Source organism: Rhinolophus sinicus, chromosome 2, assembly GCF_057876585.1.
Source record: "Rhinolophus sinicus isolate RSI-liver-muscle chromosome 2, RSI-T2T, whole genome shotgun sequence".
Lineage (NCBI taxonomy): Eukaryota > Metazoa > Chordata > Mammalia > Chiroptera > Rhinolophidae > Rhinolophus > Rhinolophus sinicus.
In genome coordinates, this window is record NC_142502.1 from 104,142,227 (window position 1) to 104,168,042 (window position 25,816).

Sequence of the window (25,816 nt, forward strand, 5' to 3'; positions counted from 1 at the left end):
CAAGGGGCTGCCGAGCAGATGAAAATATGCTCAAGTTCATGAAGGGGTCAGGGAGGTACAAGTTAAAGTGACAGTGAGATATGTCAGGGGGGGCCCAGCAGACTGGTAGAAATCACCAAGCACTGAGCCCCCCCTGCTGCCAGGTGTGACAGAAGGGCATCCTCACTTATTGCTGGCAGGGAGAGGAGCTCTTAGACCTTTTGTAAAAGCAACCTGCCATATCTCCTAAAACTCAACCCAGGGACATTTCAATCCAGCAATCCTACTTCTGGGCACATATGGATATGTAACAAGGGTTTCATAACACCATCACTCACAGTAGCAAAAAAGGGGAAATACAGGGGTGCCTGTCAGAGGGGGTAGTTTAATAAGTTAATAAAGGTGAATTTTATTGTATGTAAGTAAAAAAATAGTTTTTCTTAGAGACCACTATGCAACCATAATAGTTCCTATGATACAGAAAAATATGTCTAGCAAGATTCCATTTATATGCATTTGTGTATACGTAAATACAGAGAGACATTCACGTATGTTTATATGAACACGCAAAAAACTATAGAAGGGTTCATTTTAGGTTCTTAATACGGGTTTACTGGGAGTGGAGAAGAGGCTGGGTGGAGACCCAGGCAGAGTCAAGAAAAAAAGAAAAGGAAGGGACTTTAACATTATGTGTGATATGACCAAATGTCTGCACTTATGCAACATTTAAAATGTGTGGGTATATGTTTAAATTAAAATTAAAAAAAATTAATTCTGAAACGGACTGAGCTCGGGTGGAGGCAGACGGTCTCCGGCCGCCCCGGTCCCCCGCGGCCGACAGGCGGGTGGCTGCGTGCTCCTGGGCGGGGAGTCGCGGGCAAGCCCGGCTGGTCCCGGCGCCTGCGGGCGCGTTGCAGCTACAGCTCGTCGGGGGCGCGGAATCCCTCACCTCGAGGGAAGCAGACGCCGCCGCCCGGGAGACCGCGCGGGGATTTTCCAGTGGGGGCAGAGGCTCCTGAAAGAAGCATTGTCGGCCCGGGGAGGCCGGCACGGCGCGGGGACAGCAGGGACAGCGAGGCCGGGGTGTGGGGGGTGGACCCCAGCTGTGCACCCCAGGACCGCGCCTTGGATCCCCTGGCTAGCCGCGTCGGTGGGATTCTCCTGAAGCTCAGCGACAGGCCCCTAAACCCCTATTCAGCCCGGAGGCGAGTATTACCTGCAGGGGCGGCTGGGAGCTCATGCCCGGCGGGCCACAGGATTTGTGCCCAGGTCTGCCTTTTTTTAGGACTCAAGAGTGGCTCGGGCAGGCCCTGGGAGTTTGTGTTTGTGTCTCCCCCTCCCTGGGGCCTAGCACACCTAGGCACTCAGGCAACATTTGCACCGTGACAAGGGCCCTCAGCAGGCACTGGCTGATGTCCCCATCCTCCCTCCAGAAACCTGGGCAGCACTCCTGTACCATCAGAATCCCACCTGATGGGCTTGAGCAATGTTTTTCTCCGCCAATGTCTCTCACCCCAACTTCCCAGCTAGACAGGGCTGCCCTGAAGACACGACTGCAGCAGAGTGTGATCACTTCCTGGGACAAAATTACACACAGCCCAACACACAGTTGGTGTATTTCACCAAAATTTACCATGGCAGGACAGAGAAGAAGGATGCTTTGAGTCAGGCGGTTCTCTCCATTGTCCCTTGATTAAAAATCTAATTAGGTCTTCGCTATTCTGTTGTTTGTACCAAGAGAGGAACTTAGAAATGTAGCCCGAGCCCCAGCCACTCAGGAGGCCTGGTGGCGGGAGGTGGAGGTGTGACAAAACTTGTAGCTTTTAGAAAAAAAAAGCTGGAGCACAAAGTTTAAGGGTTGAATCGAGGGGGCCGCGAAGCTTCTCTTGTTCCCTTGCCCTGGGCTGTTAGCCAAGAGAGAGGAAAATGCTTCCAGAAAGTACAAGTCGGGTTTTAGTGGCTCCAAGGGAAAGATTTCCTACCTGGAACTGAAAGCAAGAACTAGGCTGCAAACCAAAATCTAACTTCCACAGTGACCAGAGAGATGCAAGAGAGAAATAGGGGTGGGGTGGGGGGAGTAGGGAGGGATGGAAAGAAAACTGCATTTGGGGTCAAAGGTCTGGATTTGAGCCATGGTCTGAGCCACTTAGATCAGCACCTTGATCCTAGGAAAGTTCCTTGACGTCTCTGAATCTCAGTTTCCTTATCTGTAGCCTGGGGATAATAATTGCATTTCATTCACAGGACAGTCTACTAATGGATGGGTGAGTACCTATTTCAGGTCTCTACACACAGCAGGTCCTCAGTAAAGGGCTGTGTGTCAAACAGATACTTGCAATTGCAGTATTATTCACAACAGCCAAAAGGTGGACACAATTCAAGTGTCCATCAACAGGTGAATGGATAAACACAATGGAGTATATCCTACAATGGAATATTATTCAGTAATCAAAAGAATGGAATTCCGATCACGGATGAACTTTGAAAACATTATGCCAAGTGAAAGAAGCCAGTCACAAAGGGACAAATATTGTGTGATCCCAATTATATAAGGTACTTAGAACTGGCAAACTCAGAGAGACAGAAAGTAGAATAGAGGTTATCAGGGTCTGGTGGGAGGGAAAATAGAGAGTAACTGCCTAATGGGTACAGATTTTCTGTTTAGGATGATGAAAATTTTTTGGAACTAGAGAGTGGTGACGGTTACACAAGAGTGTGACTGTAACTAATGCCACTGAATTATATACAGAAGGGGCTAAAAAAAAATGTCTACACATTTTAAGAAAGGAAAACTGTATTAAAATTGTAATACTCACTATATACCGATAACAAAGATGACTACAAGTCATGTCTGACGTCTGCAGTTATAAGAGGTGCTCAAAGTGGTTGCCATCAGCGTCCAGACACTTCTGATTACGGCGAACTATTGCTTGTGCAACGTTGACCAAAGTGTCCACTTGTATACATTTTTTTTTGGCACCCCGTACATAAAAATGATTAAAATGACAAATTTTATATTATACATATTTATACACACACGCGCGCGCGCGCGCGCGCACGGATGTGGGACCTGATTGTGAAAAGAAAGTTGTTTTTAGCAGCACTTTTGTGACAGCTCCCAACTGGAAACAGCCAAAATGCCCATGTACAGTAGAATGGATGTGTTGTCCTAGTCACACAATGGAACGCTACGCAGTTGTGAGGATAAACGACAACCACACACTACAATCTGGCTGAGTCTCACAGATGCGACGTTGAGTGAAAGAAGCCAGACACGAAAGAGGACATCCTGCATAGTTCCATTTATACTACGTTAAAAAAACGGGCAAAATAAATCTATGGTGCTAGAGGTCGGGATGGGGTTACACTTGGGGAGTAATTATTAGAAGGTGGCACGAGGGGGCTTCTGGGGACTGGCAGTGTTCTGTTTCCTGACTTAGATGCTATTACCTGGGTCACACTTCGGGGAAATTCTCCAAGCTATTTTACATTTATCGTGTGTGTTCTTTTCTGTATACTGTATATGAGTATGTTTACTTTAACAAAACCTTGTTTTTTTTTAAAGTTCTGGTTTGAGTCTTGAGTGAAGGGAATGGTGAACTAGAAAGGAAAGCTACAGAAGCCTGATTTACACACTTATTCTGCGCCAAGCCAGAGGCACTATGAAACTAGATGTATAATTCTCTCCATTGCTTGCGATTTGTACTGCCCCCACACCCCAGGCCTCCATGAGCTGCAACCAATTAGCTTTGAACTCTAAACAGCCAACTTTCCACAGCTCACACTGTCGGGGACCTGGAGGGGAATAGGATACACCCCCGCCTGGTGTAAAAGGGCCTGGTCCCTAAGCTCATGGCCTCTGGGGCACAATCCACCACTACCCTGGGCTTGTAGGAACACAGTAGGCATTCAGCAAATACCTGTGGGTGGACCAGGTCATGAAAAGTCTCCTAGTGTACCCCGAGGTCCCACCCCCCCAGTCAGGGGAGGGCTGTTTACAGCCTCTTGGGGAGGACATAGGACATAGGGCCTGGGGACCAAGAGAAGAGGTTGCCGCTTCCCCCAACGTTGGGAGCCCTCATCCCAGCTGCCCTACTGGACGCTGTGGGGACAACGGATCCAAAACATTTGTCTTGGCCCTGGTTGATCCAAGGTGACTCCTGACACCAAACAACCCTGCAGTTGGGGTTGGGGGAGGGGATAATTTATATTTTTGCTTGGTGACAAACGGCTAAATAATAGATCTGGCTGGGGTTTTGGTTTCTCCCCTACGGGCTTGACCAATGTGTCGGCCTGTTGACTCAATCGGCCAGTTATTTTGGCCCTGTGGGGACCCAGAACTTGGTTTCTGCTGGGGAGGCCTCTCCTTGCTGCTGGTGTTTGGCCTCCCCCAGGTGTCATGTTTGTTTGCCTGCCTGTCTGGGGCCCTGAGGGCTGAAGAAGGCAGCGTGGGCCTTTGCCAGACTCTGGTTTCTACGTGACCTGGGGCATGTGGCCCTGGGGAACAGACTCCTGCTTGCAGGCTGTTCCTCCTGTGTAGCTCGAATAGCAGCAGTATCTCTGTCCTCTTTCTACTTGTCCCAGCAAATGCTGTCTTCCCTCTCCCTTCAGGCTCCTCTGCCTTCTCCCGGGAGCAGAAAACCAGCCCCTCTTACTGTTAATGATAACAGCCGCAGCAGCAACGGAATTCCCTGTGTGGGAATAAGTGCTTTGTAGTTTATGAAGCCCTTTTGCAGCAGCATTTCACTTGACCCTCCCGCAGCCCTGTTTGGGGCTGAGGCTCAGGGAGGTGCTGGGACTCACCCAAGGTCATGGACTCATAAAGGTCAGAGTATATCTTTTGATGTCTGGTCCTGTATTCTTTCCTTTGACCCAGGATGTCCTCTTGCTTTTGGACACTGGGGCAGAGGCTGGTGATTGCCAACCCGAATCCATTCCCCTTTCTTCCTTAGCGACAGTACCTCAAGTTTATTCAAGGCAGTATTGTGCCCAGGCAGAAGAAAAATTCCCAGTCTCACTTGCAGCCAGTGATTTGTAAGCAGAAACTTAAGGAAAATTCCTTAAAAGAGAGGGTGGGAGCATGGACCCCTTTTATCTTTATACACCGCCTGGAATTCAGATGTAATGGCTGGAGCTCAGCAGCAATTTTGGACAATAAGGTGACCTTAAGGAAAAAGTCATGCATGCACTAGGATAGTAGAGCAGAAATATAGAAGGGACCTGAGTCTCAGATGACAAGAGAGCCACTATACCAGCCCAGATTTCCTACCTCCAGACTTCTTTTACATGAGAGAAAAAACTTCTATCTTGTTTAAGCCACGGCTGTATGGTTTTCTGTTGTGCCCAGGTTGAATCCCTCCTGATTCAGAGACCCCATTTCTGGTGATGCACAGTCTGTCCTGCTCCCCTTCCTGTTCCCTCACTTGGAATTCAGGGGCGCTCTTCTCATAGTTCTCAGTACCTGCTGGGCCTGGGTCAGGAGAGCTATCCCAGGCAGGCACCCTTTTGTCTCCCCTGAACCTGCTGAGAGTTCTAGAGAATGACCATATGACAGTTTCTTCTGTGAGTTCCCATAGCCAGGGGAAGCTACTGAGGGGGAGAACACCTGAGACACAATTCCAAACACTCAGCAGTTGGCGTAGATTTGGTTCTTCTGAGGGCCCGTCTACAAAGACACACACCTCTCCTCACAGCCCCCAGGCTTCCTGACAGTGGGACAGAGATTTCATCATTTGGGGCATAATCCTCATCAGCACCCCCGCCCCCGGAGCGCAGCAGAGAAGGGTAGAGTCCTTGTTTTTATGCTCCCTATGACATGGATCCTTACCAGTAAAAAAATCTGAACACACACCCCTAATAGACGCATGTTCATTGATTTAGGAATTGTAGACTCACTCCTATTAGTCCAGATGTGCGGACCTGCAAGTAACTGACAGCCAAGGCAATAATGCTAACTCCAGGACCTTGGCTGGTCAGGGGAGGGTGGACCCAGCGTGGCTCATCAGGTCACAGGTGTCATTAAGGGCTGGGCCTTCTCTGACTTTCTGAAGTTCCTCCATCCTTAGTGTACTGGCTTTTGTTCCCAAGTCTGTCTCTTCAAGGTCATGTGGTAAAATTGTTTCTGCCTTCTCAGCAGGCAGAGGGGACAAGGGGAAGTGCCAGCTTGTCATGCCCTGGCACCCATCCCCTTTGTAAGGAGCAAAATGTCTTTTTCAGAAACCTCTGGTGAATGTGTCTTTATGCCTCCGTGGCCAGCACTGGGTCACGTGGCTTCCCTGGTCACAAAGGAGGCTGGGAAAAGTATCAGGCAACAAGGGGAAATGGAGGTGAGAATGGAATGGGTGTTGGGTGGCCACCTCATAGGGTCTGTAATGCACATGTACTACTGGGCTAATAATGTACTAGGTACATGATAAGACCTACATTAAAAACACAGGCTTTTAAAGGAGGAGGTGAAAAGTAAATACACATTTTGATGTTACTTCCCACACAGTTCTTGGGGCACAAGCACCCGCTTTGGGAACCACTGGCACAGCATAGAGGCCGCAACCACTGCAGCTCAGAAGGACCTGAATTTATCCTCTCTCTGTTCCTTATTAGCTGCAATCTTGGTCTGACTCCTTAATCTCGTTAAGCCTCACTTTCCTCATCTGCAAAGTGGGGATAGGAAGAGAACCCACTTAGTAGGGTTTTGTCCATTTCCTAGCATGGTGCTAGGTTCCGTGTAAGAAACAATAAATATTAGATATTATGTCTCCCTTCAATAATAGCTTCCCATTTATGAGATAGGGGAGGGTAGTGGGGAGAGTTAAAGTATTGAAAGGATTGAAAGCAATGGTCATTCCTCAAATAACACTTTTATAATACCCATCATTTAAGTATCCAGGTGGTTTTCATTTCCATAGCAACAAAAGCCACATTCGGAGGATTCCTACAAAGGCTAGAGCATGGGACCAAGAGTCCTGCCAGTATTTCCCAGGCTTTGCGTTACCTGCTGTAAGCCTCGGGTCCTGCTGTGCCCCTCTCGGCCTCAGTTTCCTCAGCTGGAATATGGGAGGGTTGGGCTAGAAGGTCCTAAGCCTTCAGTTTAGGGCATCCCCATTGTCATGTGACATCCTGACTCATGTGGCATCTCTCCACCTGGCCTTTCCCCACTTCTGCCCCCCTCCCTGTGTCCCCTGGACTTGATTTCTCAGGTCTGGCCCCTGTGGCTTGCTTTCCCTTTCTTTGGCCTGTTCACCTATCAGTTCCTCCACCCTCTGGTAACTCTGCCTTTTTGAAAGTGCTCTTTATCCCAACATCCTTTGAGATTCCAGCCATCTCTCTAGGGAGGAGGCAGCATAAAGGTCCGTTCTCTGCTACAGACTAGACGTAGTTTCAGATTTTTTTCCCCAAACAGGTTCAGAGCACTTTCAGTTGTACTGGGCCTCGTCCTGAGGGTTTCACATGTTTTAACTTGCATAACACGAGGAGGTAGACACTATTATTGTCATCATCATCATCATCATCATCATCATCCCTACTTTTAAAATGAGAATGGGCACAGAGAGGTTAAGTAACTTGCCCAAGTTCACACAGCTGGTCGGGGCAGAGCTGCATGTCTGCCTAGGCATTCTGGCTCTAGAGCCCATGCTCTTAACCTCACACTAGACAATATCTTATTTCTTAACTTGTCTCTCCTTAGTTATGTGACCCTGTGCAAGTTGTTTAACCTTGTCATTTTTGTAAATGCTAAACAATTTGAGAGTTCATTGCAGACATTGGGACACGTCCCCCTAAATATTTCAGTCTCTACCATAAACAGGGACATTTCCCTATATAACCTCGGCACCAACATCCACTCAGGAAATTTGACGTTGATACAATACTACCATTTACTACAATGTTTATTTTCAAATGTCCCTGTCTCAGTAATGTCCTTTGTAGCTGTTTTTTTTTTCAATATAGAGTCCAATCAAGGACCACACATTGTATTTAGTTGTAAGGTTTTAAAAGCTTTTTTATTGATATAATTCACATATCATAAAATTCACCCTTTTGAAGTGTACAGTTCAGTGATGCTTCAGTGTATTCACAAAGTTGTGCAACTGTCACTCCTTTCTAATTCCAGAAAGTTTTCCTCAACCCAAAAAGAAAACCTGCACCCATTAGAGTCACTCCCATTCCCAGATCCCCGTACCCCATAGCAACCACTAAGCTATTTGCCTATTCTGGACATTTCATATAAATGGAATCATACAGTACGTGGCCTTTGTGTCTGGCCTCTTTCACTTAGCATAATGTTTTCATGGTTCATCCGTGTAGCATGGACCAGAACGTCATTCCTTTTTATGGCTGGGTAGTATTCCATGATATGGACATACCTCATTTTGTTTATCCATTCGTCATTTAATGGACACTTGGGTTCTTTCTACTTTTTGGCTGTTATGAATAAGGCTGCTGTGACAGTGACGTTTTGGGCCCAGGCCGTTATTTTGCAGAATGCTCGTCCGTTGGGTTGCCTGAGTGTTTTCCTCGTGATGCGTTTCAGGTTCACTGAATCAATTTTCGTGGCCTAACAAATGGCTTTCTCTTTCTGCTGAGCCCAGCCATGAGCCAACGTCTCTGCCCAGCTCTGTTGCTGGCAGGTGGAACAGCCTGGTGGAGGCAGAGCTCCTTGCCTCCCCAACAAAGCGGCGCTGTGCTCATTCCCACTGCCCTCCCTGCCCTGTGGGCACAGAACCTCAGAGCTATTTCAGGCCCCTTCGTGGTAGACCTGGCCTGGGAAAATCTGAGGTCCTGGCTGCTGGACACAACTGCTTTCCTTAGAGGCGTGAAGGTCATTCCCTGGGCTTGGCTCCTTCGGTCTAGCGGCCTAGCCCCTTGCTGCTGGTTCCCCTCGACCCCCAGTAGTCATCCCCTGGCCGCCAGCGAGGGAGCAGAATACGCATCGCTGGGATGGGCTTCCTGTTGACAAGCGCCTGCCTGTGGCATCGGGTGTGGTTAAGGCTCAAAAGAGCATCTATCTAAAAATGGGCCCTTTCTGCTCAATGGATTTGGAGCACGCGTGTCTTTGAGTCATTGCTGTTTCCTTCATATGGGCAAAAACAATCTTTCTTCGCCCGTTGGTTTCCTCTGTGCAGCCCCCAAGAGTCCCACAGCTATGAAAATCTGGAGTCTTCCCTCCTGGACCTCTTCCCCAGACTAACAGCTCAGCTTTCCTGGCAAAGCCCGCAGAGTAGCTGGGGCGGCTGCACCATAGCTGTTTGTTTATTTGTCAGAGCAGAGAGAGGCAAGGCTTTTGAGATGCTTTCTGACGTGCTGTGTGACTTTGAACAAGCCACTTGACCAATCTGTGCACCTATTTTCCTAGCTGGAAATTAGGGAATGGATGACACCATGCTCAGTCATCGACAGACTGAGATTTGTTTACTGGTAACACAATGGAACAAGTAACTCAGATGGGCTGATCTCCTTCCTTGGAGGTACAGACATTTAACAATAGGTCAGATCTCCATTTGGCGGTCCTGGCAGATAAAGAGGTGGTTGTGGAAAGAGCGCAAGCTTTGGAGCCAGAAGTCCCTGAGGTCAAAACAGCTGTCTGTCGGCCTTCCTAGTTGTGTGGCCTTGGGCAAGTTAATCTGTCTGACCCTTTGTATAATGGGGATAATACCAGCTGTTTCAGCAGCTGATGGAGAGATTGAAGGAGGTAACTTCTGTAAAGTGCTAAGGACAGTTTCTGGAATGTTGAAGGCGCTCAATAAACCACTGATATGGAGAAAGTGCAGTCAAATAGGGTAGCAGTGGGATAATTCCTGAAAATACATCCAAATCCTTACTCTTCTCTGTTGGCCAGTTTCTCATGCTGCGGTTTAAGACAGGTAATTTGGTGTCGTTGGGTGAATACTCCGAAAATTCTACTATGACATCTTCCTTGGAAATGAAGGTCTCTTATGTCTCATGTTCCTTTTTGCTCAGCCCAGTTTTCAGCTCCTTGAAAAACAGACCCAATCAGAAATGGGTTTCAAAAAGTTCCAAGTTATCTCAAGGAAAACCTTCTGGAGGGTGAAATGCTGCAGGGTGAGGCTGTGGACCCCAGCTGTGGGGTCCGTCTCCCTGGGAGGCTTGTGGGTTCTGGCCTCCCTGGTGGCATGGCTCTGGGTGGGCCACCCAGGGGGTGAGATTTCAGGACTGCCCAGCTTCAAATCCTCCTGGTCTTGTGGACTAATTCTTTATAGTCCTCGAAGCCCATTGACTTAAAGCTTTGATCCCTGCTGGAGAGAGATATCCCTGGGAAAAGATATCATTTAATCCTCTTGTAATCATGTCACCATGTCTGTGACTCAGCAGAAACTGCTGGTTGTCCTCTCTGTCATTTCTCTCTGTCTTCATTTGGTACTAGAACCCCAAGTTCTGGTTGCCCAGTTAGAGCAAGGTTTCTCATCTGATGTTTATTAAACATTTTGGGCTGGATAATTCTTTCTTGTGGGGGCTGCCCTGTGCATTATAAGACATTTAGCAGCATCTCTGCTTTCTACCTATCACTACTCTCCCAGTTGTGACCAAAAATGTCTCCAGACATTGCCAGGCGTCCCCTGGGGGTGAGGGCAGAATCTCCCCTCGTTGGGAACTACTGAGTTAGAAATGCCCTTTCCCAGCTTCCCTTGCAGCTAGATGTGGCCGTGTAATGTAGTTCTGGCCAAAGGCACATGACTTGGGATACACAGAAGTGTCAATGTGAGCAACTGTCAGGTTCTCTAAAAGGGAAGAGCGGGCCCTCTACTTCCTTTCTTTCCTTCCCCCTGGCTGGAATGTGAACACAGTACCAGGAGCTGGGAGATGGAAGCTGTGGGTCAAGGTGGCAGAGCAACTTTAGAGAAGGAGCCTGGGAGCTCAGGCTGTGGAGCCGCCATACCCACCCTGTTCCACATGCTTAAACTGCTGTATAAGAGAGAAATGTCCTTCTGTCTTGGAGCCACTGTCATTTTGGCCTTTGTCACAGCAGCCAAACGATATCCTAATTAACACAATGAGTTTATCACCTCCTTTCCTAACTGCAGAGACTGAAACAAGAAGCTAGGAGAACATGAATGCATGAATAAAGGAATGAAGGACTAAAGCAGCCGCTAAGGAGCCCTAAGTTCTAGGCACTGTGCTAGGGGTTTTTGTGCACACTGCTTCTATTTATATAATCCTCTGAGTAACTCTGTAGGAGAGGGATGATTATCCCTGTGTTTCCAGAAGAGGAGGCCAAGGCTCAGAGAGGTTGAGTTACTTGTCCACATCACACAGCCAGCCAGGGTCAGAGTCAGGATTCAGCCCTGGTCTTGAAATCCTTCCCTGCACCATGGTGCTCCTTTGAGAGACCATGCAGACACGAGGCTCCAAGAAGGATGCTACTGCCTTTGGGATGACCTGTCACACGAAGTCCTGCTCCCATCTCCACCCCAACACTGTCTCTCTTCCTCTCACACCGCACATTCAGCCTTGCTCATCTAGTGGTCCCTGGGCTTGCCTGCTCTTTCCTGCCTCTACACCTTTGCTCAGGCAGCCCCCTTGGGCTGCAATGCCTTTAACACCCTCCCAAATCCCTACTCCCTAAATCTACTGTCTCAGAGGCTTGTGACAGAACACAACTTAGACATCTCCTCCTCCAGGAAGCCTTCCCTGACTATAGCCTCCTGATTCAGACTGGGTCCTTCTCCTGCGTGCTTCCTCCACACCTGTCCAACCCTGTGATGGCACCTACCACTGTAAGAGGTATAGTGTCTACTTGAGGGAGCTCCTCCAAGGTAAGACTGTCTTCTTTGTCTTTGTCTCCTCACAGATCAATGTGATGTCTGAAACATAGTAGTTACTCAAGGAGGAAAGGAGGGAGGTGGGGAGAGAGGAAGGGAAGAAGGGAGGTAGAGAGGAGGGAGGGAGGGAAATATGTTAGGATGCTGCAAAGTGAGAGAACCAGCTCACGGTTTTTTCATGCCCTTATGTGTCCACAGGCTTTCACAGAGAGGAAATGGCCTAGGTTTTGTTCTCAAAGCGCTAAGACTCTAAGAGAGTGAAGAAGAAGCCAAATCCAGGACATGTAGAAAGATGACTGTGGATACTGAGTTTGGGATCGTCTGTAGAACAGGCCCCGGAGGCCCCAGCAGACTCTGGGCTGTCTCCACCCCATCCAGCCCTAGCAATGCCACTCGTTCTCACAGCAGTCTGAGCAAGACGGGGGTGGGAAAGATGGCCTGAGAGCTGCAGGCCGAGATCCCAGGGCTGAGGAGAAAGACCAGGCCTCCTGCCTCCCTGCCCTGACTCACCCAGGTGGTGGGAATTAGCCTCTGTCATGTTCTGGGGGACCTGCTGGCACTGAGGGGTGGGGAGCCCTTCTGTAGGCCTCAATTTCTGAGACGCCTCTCCAGAGAACAAGAAGGGGGCATGTGCAGGATGGTTTCTTCGTCAGGTGCTCTGGAAGCTCAGAGGACTATCTGGAGAGCCAGAGGACAGGCTGGGCACCTCAGGACACGACTAGGGACCTCTTCTACTTTAGCGGGGGGGCACCCATCCGTCCAGAGTTTCCATGGGGTCCCCCCAATAGTGAGTGGGTATGGAAGTCTTGGCAAGAAGCCCCATTAGAAGTACACCCTCTAGGGGTCCACCCTTTGCCAGAATAGCCTTCCTTTCTTTTTTAATTATCGGGGAATATTGGGGGAACAGTGTGTTTTTCCAGGATGTCAAGTTGTTGTTTTTTCAGTTTAATTGCATGGCGGGGCACAGCTCAGCTCCAAGTCAAGTCGCTGTTTTTCAATCTAGTTGTGGAGGGCGCAGCTCACTGGCCCATGTGGGACTCGAACCGGCAACCATGTTGTTAAGAGCTTGCGCTCTAACCAGCTGAACCATCCGGCCATCCATCCTTCCTTTCTCCTCAGGCGAGGGAGGGTGGGAACAAGGCCTCCCTGTGGCATCAGCCCTGAGGGTGGATGAGAAACTCAGGTGTCCTGGTGTTTCTCATAGGAATACCTGTCAGGCACTATTGTAAGCTCTTACTTGACCCTCACAATCACCTCAGGAGACTGAGTCTGCTATTACCCTATTCATTACCCAAAGGCTCTTACAGCCAGTTTCCAGGGCAAAATGCTGCCCTGGAAGCACCTGCCGCTCTCTGAGGCCTTGAGCAGCTCACTGCGCCTTCCAGGCGGACTCCCTGTCGTGAGACAGCGGCCCTGACCAGTTCGTCCTAGTGCTGAGAGGCCTACAGTGCGCGCACGCTGAGAGGCTGTGGGTGTGACCAGTCCTGTGCTGCGGCTCCCTCCTCAGCCAGCCTGGCCTGTTTGCAGACGCCAGGGCCCCAGGTCCTCCAGGGAGGGGGCCTGAGTCTTCCATATTTGCAGTCCTCTCTGCTTCTCATTTTCCTCACTGGACACCCACCATTCTGCACTACCCGAGGAGGGTCTGGCCAGGGTGGACAGGGTCCCAGCACTAGTTCTGCCTCTCAGCAGTCGTGTGACGTCAGGCAAGTCACATCCCCTCTCTGGGCCTCAGTTTCCTCATCTGTAAAACAAGGGAGTCAGTTGGAGCTGTCCCCTTGAGTGCTAACGTCCTCATGTCCTGTGATCAAAGGCCAGCCGAAGGCCTGGAGGACCCAGAGGGAAAGCTCGGCCCCAGCTCAGCTTCCCACGTTAATGGCTTTGCTGAAAGGAGGCCCCTGGCCATGGAAGCTGCTTTATCAAACCGTGTTCCAGCTCACTTAGATTACTCTTCACTCTGCTGAACTTCAAAAGGGGCACAAGGGCTCCTCTGCACACAATCACCCACAGAACATCAACACGGCCGGTCAGGCTTGAAGGGGTCACCTCACTGGGCAGCCGCCGGGCTTTTATGGACCCTCGATGGGAGAAAGAAAAAGGAGACAGCTGGAGCCTCACGTGGTTGAGCCTTTGTGATTTTTCACATGGTTATCATCTTCCCCTGGTCTCCAAATCTCAGATCCAAAAAGACAGGCCTGATGGGCCAGAAAGATAGGCAGCCTCTGATAGGATGAAATATAACCTGAGGAGCTGCAAGCCTGGTGCTCGGAGGGAGAGAACAAAGTAAATTTGTGAGAGTGACAGCTCATGGGTGAAACGTGCTAGCAGCTTTGCGTGTGAAAAGGGGGACATGGGTTTTAGTTGATGATCACACATCGTGTGATGTGGCTTCCAGAGAAACTAAAACTTTGGTGCTGCATTTACAGAAATATAGTATGAGGTTGAAGAAAAGCAAGAATATTAATGATTACCATTTAGAAGGTCTTATTGTGCTGCACATTGAACCTCGTCAGTTATCTGGATTATCTCATGTGGTCATCACACTACCTGAAGTAAATTCTGTCATGACCTCCCCATATTTCTGATGAGCACACCAAAGTTCAGAGAGGTTAAGTGACTTGCCCAAGGCCACACAGCACATACATGGTAGAAGTGGGCTTCAACCTTGGGTCTCTCTACCACTAAAACAGCATCATTTGAGGAGCAATCGAAAGAGCAGTGGTTGTGAGTCTTCAACTATTGTAAGGATGTGTGGAAAGAGGGGGATCAGACTTTCCTTTCCCTACATTGGGTTGTTGGAAGGAACTAAGACTGAAGTATGAAAGGAAACCATCTTCCACTCAATGCAAGGCAGACATTTCAAGACAACAGTCAGTTGTCTGAAGACAGTGGGGAACCTCAGGAGTAGTGATTTCTTTGGTTTGGAGGGTGTTGATGCACCACCACCCGGCAGTGAGGCAGGCAAGTGGATTCAGTAGGTGGTTGAACGCAGACCCCTGCTCTTAACCCTGAGATTTTGGCAGATTCAAGGGCTGAGGGACCAGGTCAAGCAGACACTTCTAGGTCTCTGGCATCCAACAAGTCTCATCATATAAAGGATTTCTCCAGGTGTCTCGGGAGCTACTTTGTCCTGAACAGCTTCGGGCCAACCTGAGCGCTAACACTGGCCTTGGGGTTGGGACACCTGGTCTTTTGGCTTCAATGCTGGACTCTGTGCCCTTGGGCAAGTCATTGACTTCTCTGGACCTCAGTTTCTTCACTGGTAAAAATGAGCATGGATTGGATCAGTCCTGGGGTCCTGAAACGTGAACAGATATTACAGAGGAACTTGGGATGACAGACAAACCCTAACTATGTCTCCGAGGTAAGTGTGGAAGAAATGGAGGTAGTGGAAGGAAGATAGAGGATAGGCCCCGGGGCAGCGTTCTGAGGAACGAGGGCCTCTTGGTGAGGGGTGGGGTGGCTGAAGTGGTTCTGGCTTGGAGGTTAGAATTTGGGAGCTGGGCTGGTGGTCCAAATGCAAAGCTAGTTCTTGCATTTTTATCACAGAGGAGGTGGTCGATTTGTGCTCAGCAGACAAAACAAACACACTAAGGTGGGTTGATGGTGAAGGTGTGTGTTTTGTCTGCAGAGCCTGACGCCACTAGTATGCTCCTTCCTGCACAGACACATCAGACAGGCTCGGGAGGTGCTAGGTGAAAGGAGGGGAGCAGGCGTGCAGCTCCCACAGGGCTGTTGGGGCTCTGCAGTTAAGGTTCCTGACGTCTTTGCCATTGTGAATAAGGAGGAACTCCCCCAGTATCTGCTTTTGGAACCGAGGAAAACCTGGGTTTGAATCCCAACTCTGCCACTCCCTGGCTGGGTGAATTTGGGCAATTCACCTAACCTAGGATGTCCATATAGTTTATCATCCAAATAGGGGACTTTTGAGAATGGAGGGGAAAGCTATCATTAATTATGCAGGGACAACAGCATAAACCGAGACTATTTGGGGCAAACTAGGACATAGGTCACCCCGAGTCTATTTCCCCATTGAGAAAACGGACGTTGCTAATATGTGCGTGCTTCACATGGCTGTGCTGAAGGTGCAATGAATGATGCAGCGTTTCGAGGGTGTCGTAAGGGAAGGCCCCGCGGTGCCCTTTCCCTCTTCCCCCTGTTCTCTGGGTTTCTGAGCAGGGCTCTGAAACGGGGCTAACTGGGGCCCCGGAGAAGCTGTGCTAGGGCCTCCTTCGAATCTGTGTGCTCTTTCCTGGAGGGCCTGTGCCCAAAGCCAGCTAGGACTTGGGCCTCCCTTTGGGATCTGTTTGCCTTTTCATAAACACAGACACAGAGTTTTTCTTGGCCAGGCCCCTCTGCTCACAGCTTAGGGATTGTACCTTGAAGCCTTCACTCCCATGTGATTGGAATCACCATCTACCAGGAAGTTTGTTTTCCAAGGCCTTAGTCAACATGTGGGTGTGGAAACACCGACCAATTTCAATGTAGAGTCAACTCCTTTTTAAATAGGGACTTTCACGTTAGTCAGACTTTTCAAAACAACAAAATGTTTAAACAAAATTCCATTTCCACCTTTCCATCACCAGCAGCAGTTACTGAAGGTATTTCGGTTCCAACCAGAGGCTTCCCCAGCCCGTTTTAGCTGGTTCCCTTACGATGTCAGAGGTGGGGCTGTGTGTGATGTCACAGGCTGGGGGTGTGAAATCGTCCTTCCATGGGTCTCAGTTTCCCCTCCGGCTCCTCCTGGGGACTCAAAGGACTGCTTGGGCCAGAGTCTTATTTGGCTTCATTCTGATCCCTTGGTTTGTATCCCTGGGATAACAGCTCTACAGTCCATACCTTCCAAAATCCCTCCCCTTTAAGCCATGGCACCATCCCAGGAATTCCCGTACTTCAGCATTTGAAGCTCATAGCTCAGACTGCCTTTGAGGTACCAGGATTTGGCAGGAAATGCTTTTGACAAAGTATCATGGATCCCAAATGTGGTCACCCTGAGCAGGCCCGGACTTACACCTCACCCAAACCTGCAAATTGGCTGGGTGCACACACACCTGGCATCCGCCCCTAGCTCTCGGGCCCCCGCTGGCGTCTACTCTGGCCTTCCCTCCTGGCTCCTCCATTCCCAGGGCCTGTCCCGTGTCACACCCCCATGTCGCATCCTTTTCACTGGCAAAGTCTGGGAACTCCGCAGACATCCTATTTGTTGTGTGCTTATGACACGTCCAACGCTCTGCTAAGTCTGACACACAGTATTTCACTTCATGAGCAAGGGTCTCGCTCGTGCTCAAAAACTGGGCCTTGTGTAAGCTCCTCAGCAACCCCGCGTGCAGAACGGGGATGATAACAGCAGCTCCTCCCTCATTGAATCAGTGAGAGTTCAGCGAGTTTGAGTGTAAAGTGCTTAGAGCTGTCCCACATTTAGCAAGTGCTCAATTACTGTTGGCTATTTTTACAAAACATCCTCAGCACACCCCTACGAGATGGGGACCCCATTGGCAAACGAGGAACTGAGCCTCGGAAAGGTGAAGTAACTTGCCCACGCCATGTGCTAGAATGATAGGCAATAACATGCTTTGGGAAGTCTGGGGCCCTGCTCTCTGTGACATGAGAGTCTGGGTTAAATCCCAAGTCGGTTGCTTTTGCATATATTTATAGGTACCAAAGTGCCAGGCTCTGTGCCAGGAGCCAGCCAGCCAGTGGGGAGCTCCACCCAGTTTTCAGCTCAGTCCATGCAGGCAGGCTCTGGACTAGGCACAGTTAATCTCCAGCCATCCCCACTGGTTTCACCTGGCTCATTAAAACCAGACACATTATGAGTTTATTTAGCATCTGCAGAGAGCGTCTTTCATCTTCAAAGGCTTCCCAAAGCACCAACCAATTAATCCTTACAACACCCCTCATCTCGTAGACAAATATTTATCCTCATTTCATACCCAGGACAACTAAGGCGCAGAGAAGAGAACAGACTGGGCGGGAGGAGGAAGAGAGAGTGGCAGAGCTAAGCAGAGAATTCCGGAGCCCCAGGCCCCGCTGGCTGCCCAGTCCATCTGGAGGCTGAGGGGAAATTCTTCCCGTAATACTACCTTTTTTTTTTAATGGAAGCAGAACCTTTTGCAAGTTCAGAAGAATTAGATTTCTTTAATAGTAACCTGCAGGAAATACATTAAAAACACATTCTATCAGTTACAAATCTTAATGTCACCAGCCAAGGATGAGGGAATTAATGCTGGGCCCAAAAAATACATATAGTCAGCAACTCTGGGGCAAGGGCAGCGACGATTTATAGAGTGTGAGGTCTGGACGTCTGGAGCAGGCAGGCTGAGCTCAGCGGTGAAATTGAAACAGGGCTGTTTTCAGATGGGGTGGAGAGGGGGAAGGCTGCTGAGGGCGGCTTTGATTCAATCATTGTTCCCCATTTCTTCTCAACGTAATTTTTTTTTTTTTTTTAGTGCTATAAAGGCCAAGTTCTGATCTGTCATGAGAAAACTGTTTTCATTAACATAAGCTCCTGTCAAGGGCACTTTAAAAAAAATCAACCCCCCAAAAGTGAATGCCCCCACCTAAACAATCCCAACCCTGATTATCTCCCGTCTACCTGGCTCAAACAAAGGGGGGATCCAAGCAGTGGTTTGGCTGGAGAATCTGGGCAGCGAAGACAAAACATAGGTATAATTAATGTGGTTTCACTTCTGTTAGCAGCAGGTATTTTTCTTTACTTTTATATTGCAAATGAAAGTACAGTTCTAGAAAACCACATGAAAAAAAGGTGTAGCTTAGTGAACGGTGATAAGGGAAGCAACGCAGGTCTTTTAACTTGTTTTAAGTTTTGGACTCAGCACTCCATTTTGCCAAACTTCAATCTAACACAGCCTTGGAAAACTCTTGCATTTCAGGGGGATAATGCACTCATTTTAGGCAGGAAAGTGACCTAAAGAACTATGTGTGGCACTCAGCTGTTAGTTTAGGATGGCCACAGTCCCAGCCACGTGCTTGCTGCTCACAGAGAAAGGGGGTTCAAGGAGTCCGTGAGCCCTCAGAGTCCCACAAGCAGAGATGGACTTGGTCCCTAGTGTGTTCCCACCGCTGGCCTCTCTTGTCAAAAACCACACAGCATCCCCTCTGGGGCTGGGCAAGTTTTTTTTTCTATCCCTTTTTTTATTTTGGGGCAAGTCGCTGTGGCCTTTTCTCCTGGAGGGAAAGGTGAGACGGTGTTACATCAAACTCTTCCCTTTACTGGTGAGGAACCTGAGGTCACAGTTCTGATCTGAGGTCAACAGATAGTGGTAGCGCCAGGAATGAGAGCCCCGTCGGAGGACTCCCTGTCCAGTGCTCCTCTGACACACCCCGTGCCTCTTTTTCCACACTATGCCCGTGTTGGGGCAATCACTATTTGTCAGGAACTGGTAATCAGCACTTTCTAACCAGCTCAAGGACCTGGTAGGATGACCAACCATTCCATTTGCCTGGGGTTGGGGGTTCCTAGTACATGAGATTTTTCAGTGCTAGACCTGGGCGGGTCCCAGACAGACCGGGACAAGCCGGTACCCCCCTGCTGGGCTGTGTCCATGTAACTGACGTCCCATCTCAGTGACTTATTAGTGGGCCCTGAACACGTCGTGGTGGGGGGGGGGCAGAATCAAAAGTTAGAGAGGGGGATGGGGTTTCTCAGGCTGAATGAGTTGACTTGGAGTACAATTATTCAAATAATTGAGATTTTTAAGTTACTGAAGGAAAAGTAGGGGTTTGTCCTGAAGTATAATAGCTAACACCTTGAGCGTGCTTTATAATTTCAATGCACTTTCACATTCCAAATCTTAATTATCTGGGCCCTGAAGGCAAGGATGTCTGATTGAAGTCATTTTTACAAAGTCGGAGACTGGGGTACAGAGCTGGCCTAGGGACCTGGTCCCGTGCACCGAGCTGTGAGTGATGGAGCTCGAAAAAAACCCCGGTGCTCTGAGCCTTGGCCAATGTTGCTCCCCACCCCTTCTCTGGTCAGGAACCCTGGCTAGAGGCCAGACCTTGAGTTCTCTCTTATTTAATTGTTGGGAAGCAGGAAGCCAGAAGCTGGGGGTTTCTAAATTCAATTCCAAGGACCTTGGATTAACACCAAAATAATTCCCTTCCTGGAGACTTGCTGCTAGAAAAGAACCTTAAGAGGCCAAAGAATAGTCTTGGTTTGATCAAGCAAGGCTATTTGTTTACCTTTACCCTCCCTGATCTGAAAGCTGAGCTCCTTCTGAGACAATATTCAGACTTTCCCTCCCCAAATGCCATTGACACAGCCCCCAGCCCTGGTCACCGCTTTCCACTGGCGCTGGAGCAGTCGGACTCTGTGCTTCTGAAATGAGAGCTTGAGGTGAAATGCTTAGCCGGCTTTGCGTTTCAATGCCTTTCTTCTCTCTTGGGTTTTAACTGCTTTTTCTGGCCTCAGGGAATCCCTTGGAAGTTAATAAAACTTAGTACATCAAAGGGCTCCACAACCATTACCCAATTAAAACCTCACAGCACTCCTGCAGCAGGTAAGCGTTATTAACCCCATTTTACAGATGGGGAAACTGAGGTTAATTGGTTTGCCCCTGGCTACTGAGGAAATGAGTGGCATTAGAACTGGGAGGTTTGTTCAGATCACCCAGGAGTGGTTGTTTCTGCTGAAATCCGTTTTTTCAAAGCACCTTGATTCTTAAAGATTTCTTTTCCTTCTTGAAACCGGCTGCACGGAGGATGAGGAATTTCTCCAAAGCTGGCTCCTCAGAAAGCAGCAGCTCCTGCCTTCAACTAGGAGATGTGCCATAAAAATAGATGAAAGCTAAGAGTTCAGTGCAGTAATTTAGGAAACAATTTAGGCCTTTCAGAAATTAATGTTATTTAAAGATGCAGATTCATCCAGCCCAGAGGCCTCCTGGGAGTGCTTCCCGAACCATCTGGCTCAATCAGCTCATTTTCTTTGCCATAATCCTCCTGGCTCTTGTGTGTGTGTGTGTGTGTGTGTGTGTGTGTGTGTGTGTGTGTGTGTGTGTGTGTGTGTGTACTGCGAAGGTTCCTGGGGAACTCGCAGCATGAATAAGAAGCAAAGACCTTTCTCTTTCACCAGCCACCTCTCCTCTTTTCCAAACAGCATTAAATTCTTAATCCTGTTTATTCTTAGTGGTGGGATAAAATTCATGTTCCAACAGACAATGAGGAGATCTGTGGAGGCCTCCACCCCAGGGCTCATGTCCTCTCAGTTTGGGTCCAGCCAAGGTGGTGGAGGTATCTTACCCCGTTCTCTGAGAGGACCTATAAAACCTGGTGGTGTTCGGGAATAAATCTGCCCAGGCCTGCTGAGGGAGGAAACAGAAAAAGAAAAAGAAAAAAAAAAAGAAAAAAAAATTGTTGTTTTTTTTTCTTTTTCGGTCTGGTTAAAGCTATCCAGGGAAGGTTTCAAAGACTCAGGTGAGTGTTTTCAAAAGGAGGGCATCAGCGCTGTCCCAGCTGTGTAAGTCCCCATTTCTTGCTGTTCAAGTCCAATTATAATCCACAAAGGCAGGATGCCGTGTTTACATAAATAATTACCAGATTTCGGATAGCCAGACGTGTTTCAGCACACAGAAGGCAAGCCCATAAATTACATTTAGGGAATTAAGGGTCAGATTGATTTTATCTCTGTAAATCCGGTTGAATTCTGGTAAGCTAAAGGCACATCCGGTTGATTGAGCCTCGGGAGGCCCAGGTCCCAGAAACCAGTGATCCTGAGGCTGGCACTACCCCATGCCTTGCTTTCTGCTTCTCCCTGCTCCACTTTGCTGGCTGGCTCTGAGAGCCAAGGGGTGGCAGAAAGAAGAATTGTCCCAACTTGCTCTTCGCCCAACCTGCAAGGGAGGAAGGCAAGCAAGGGGTGTAGGCATCTCACTGCTGTCTTCCCTTTTTCCTGCTGGACCACACAGGATCTTGCTCCTGAAACAACAGTAGTGATGTAGGAATAGTGATGGGAACCGGCAAAGCTGTGAGAGTAACAGGACACGGCCTCTGCTGGAGGTTTCCCTCCGGCACAGGCCAAACTCCATGTTTTCATCCATTCAACACAGATGCATTGAGTAATGACTGCACTCCCCAGTGCCTTGGCCCAGTGCAAGTGGTGGAGGGTCAGGCTCTGGAACCAGAATTCTTGAGTTTGAATCCTGGCTCTGCTGGCCACCCTGAGCATGTGACCGAACTCTCCTGGCCTCAGCTTTCTTAGTATGAGTAGCGTGAGTGATTAAAAGATTGATTAAAGTCATTCATACCTGATGAGCTCTTAGGACAAGGGCTGGTACATAGTAAGTACTCAATAACTGTTGGTTACTGTATTATTATCATTATTATTATTATTATTACTGTGCTAGGTACATGTAGGCCTCTATTCTGAAGGAGGTTATGAATTGGGTCAGACAGATATTCCCACATAAGCACAAAGGGTATGGTAAGGCAGTATGGTTGATTAGGTACCAAGTGAACGGAAAAGATAATTAAATTCTAAGGAACAGGCAGAAGGGTGAAATCGCTGTGGCAGGAGAAGGCTTCATGGAGGAAGGAAGGCTTGAGCTGAGCCTGAAGGATGCACAAGATTTGGCTGGACCTCAGAAGGGCATAACACATGGGGACATAGCTTGAGGCAAGGGGCTAGAGCTCTAAGAATCCACAAAAATTAAGCTAGAAGTCAAAGTGTTATGCAAGTCTGATGTTTCCAGGCATATACGCCAAACCTCTTCAATTAAGATTTCCAAATCAAAATGTTGGCCTCTGTTATAAAGAAAGAAATATGAATTGTGTTAACTTCACTGACAAAAGACTGTTACAAAGTGAGGGCAACAGAGCACATTGTGAAGGGACCAGAAACTGCTTAGATCTAGTATGAATAGAACTTCAATTTATAAAATAAGAGGATAGGTATATCTGATATAGACGTTATTGAAATAAAATAATATTGTTAGGTAAAGAAGAAAAATGTTCTATTCATTCAATCATTTTTTAAGTATATATTGCATATTTACTATGTGCCAGGCATTCAGGGAGACTCTTATAGTGACAATAAACATGGCTCTTGCTATAGATGTGTTGATCTCATATTTATCATTTTCTATAAGTTAGAAAATAATTTAAAATAAATAAATAAAAGCAGGTTCACATGAAGCAAATATTTCAGAAAAATTTCTATAGTGTATTTCTAAAAAATGTTTAATCTGCCTCCATGTAATTTCATAAATGAATATTGTCTTCATTTAAGTAATAATTAAAATAATTTGTTATTTAACATTTAAAAATTAACCCATCAATATTTAAACAAACTATTAAACTATTTAAACAAACTTTTGTTTGGATATCACTGCTTACAAAGATGAATTAATTCAAGAAGCATTCAATGAATGAACCAACCATGTACTCATACCGAGCACTGTTTTAGTTGCAACAAAGGATAAGAAATAATTTTAAGTTAAAGAATGACTTTGCTTCCAGCCAAGATGGAGCAACAGGAACTAGATTTATTCCCCTGCCTGAAACGACAAACAAATACTCCACAAGAAATCAGACAAAATATAGGAAACAATAGTTATCCAACCATTTCAGGCAATGAAGAACAGTTCCTGAGAGATGGGAAAACAAACAAGATAAGCCCTTCAATTGTCCAAGCTTACTGCTTTATGAGGATTTCCAGAATGCAGCACAGGAAGAAGAAACCCAAGCAGACCATAGCAAATTCTCTGAGCTGAGGAGACATAAAAGTCTGGGGAGACAGAGGTGGCCAGAATTTGCAGGACAGAGTACTGGAGAGGAAAGAGCTGCACAGAGAGCTGGAGATCTGTGGGGGTTCTCTTTCAAGTGTTCACCAGGACTGACTCATGGCATGATTGACTCATGAGTGTGAGGAAACTACCCAGGGCTGGGAAAGAACCATAAGAGAGGCTTAGAGAAAAATGCTAGGTGTTCATACACCACTGGGACAGTGTTTCCACCAGCCAGACTGGAAAACTTTGTAAGTAATGGGTCATTAGTTAGAATACTCAAAAGGGTATTGCCTCAGTAGTGGAGAATAGTTAGCCCTACCCAAAATGCTGTTCTGGTCCCACCTGATAGCTCTTAAAAGTAAGACCAATTGAATCAAACTATTTCCAAGTCCCACCACGAAGCTCAGAAGATTTACAGAAATATCAAAATATGCAGCACCCAACAAGGTAAAATTCACAATGTCTGGTATGTAAACAAAGATTATCAGGCATGCAAAATATGGTCCATGATGAGGAGAAAAGTAAAACAATCAATATTGACCCAGAACTGACACAGATGTTATAATTAGCAGCCAAGGATGTTAAACCAACTATTATAACTGTATTCCGTGTGTTCAAACCCATGTGCGACGTAAAGAAGACACAAACCAAACTTATAGAGATGAAAACTACAATAAATGAGACGAAAATCACACTGGCTAAGATTAATAACAAATTTCACATTTTAGAAGAAAATTTTAGTGAGCAGGAAGACATAACAATAGAAACTTCAAAATCATACATACAGAAAAAGAGAAGTTTAAAAAAATAAAAAGTGCATCAGTGACCTATGGAACAACTTCAGACAGCTTAATACACATGTAATTGGAGTTCCCCCAAAAAATGCAAAAGAACAGGAAAATTATTTGAAGAAATAATGGCCAAAGTTTTTCTAAATTTAATGAAAACTATAATCTCACAGATCCAAGAAACACAATGAGCTCCAAGCACAGGAAACTTGAAAAGAACAACATCAACACACATCTGATCCACCTGCTCAATACCTGTGAAAAGAGAAACTCTTAGAAGCAGCTGGAGAAAAAAGACACACTATACACAGAGGAACAAATATAAGGATAACCGCAGATTTCTTACTGGAAACAGTGCAAGAGAGAAAACAGTGGAGCAAAATAAAATACTGAAAGCAAAACAAACAAAATACAACAACCCCCCACCACCACCACCAACAAAAAACACCTCTCAATCAAAATCCTATACCCAGCAAAAATACCTTCAAAAATGAAGGTATAATAAAGATCTTTTCAGACATACAAAGGCTGAAAGAACTTATCACCAGCAGAACTGCACTGTTAGAAATATTCAAGGAAGTCCTTTAGGCAGAAAGGCAGAAGGCAAGTGATACTAAGTGGAAACATGGATATACCCAAAGGAATGAAGAGCACTTAGAAAAGGCAAATACATTAGATTTCTTTAAGCTGTGTATATTACTTTCGAAGATAACTGTCTGCTTAAACAAAATAATTATGACTTATTGTGTGGTTTATTACATGCGTATGAGTAACAAGTGTGACAACAATAGCATAAAGGCCAGGGGAAGAAGTGGCTGTACACTATACTGAGGTTTTTGTACCATAAATCCTAAAGCAACCACTAAAATAACAAAACAAAGAATTATGGCTACTAAGCCAATGAAGGAAATAAAATGAAATCATAAAAAATACTCAATCCAAAAGAAGACAAAAAAAAGAGAGGAAAAAGGGAACAAAAAGAAATGCAATCAATGTAAAACAAGTAACAAGATGATAGGCTTAAACTTAACCATATCAATAATCACATTAAAGGTAATTGTCTATGCTGTATGATTTCAATTATATGAGGTATCTAGAGTAACCAAACTCATAGAAACAAAAAGTAGAATGGTAGTTGCCAGAGGCTGGGGAGAGGAAAATGAGTTATTGTTTATAGGTATAGAGTTTCAGTTTTGCAAGATGAAAAAGTCCTGGAGATTATTTGACAACAATGTGAATACACTTAACACTACTGAACTGTACACTTAAAAAAATTAAGATGATAAATTTTGTGTTATGTGTATTATACCACAATTTAAACCAAACCAAACCAAACCAAAAAATATATGTATTTCTTTGAGGTGAATAAAAAGAAGTAAATGGTCTTAATACTCTGATTAAAAGGCAGAGACTTTCAGATTGGGTAAAAAAGTAAGACAAATTATATGGTGCTTATAAGAAACATGCTTTAAATATAAAGACACAGATATGTCCAAAAGTAAAAGGGTGGAAAAAGATATATTATGCTAAT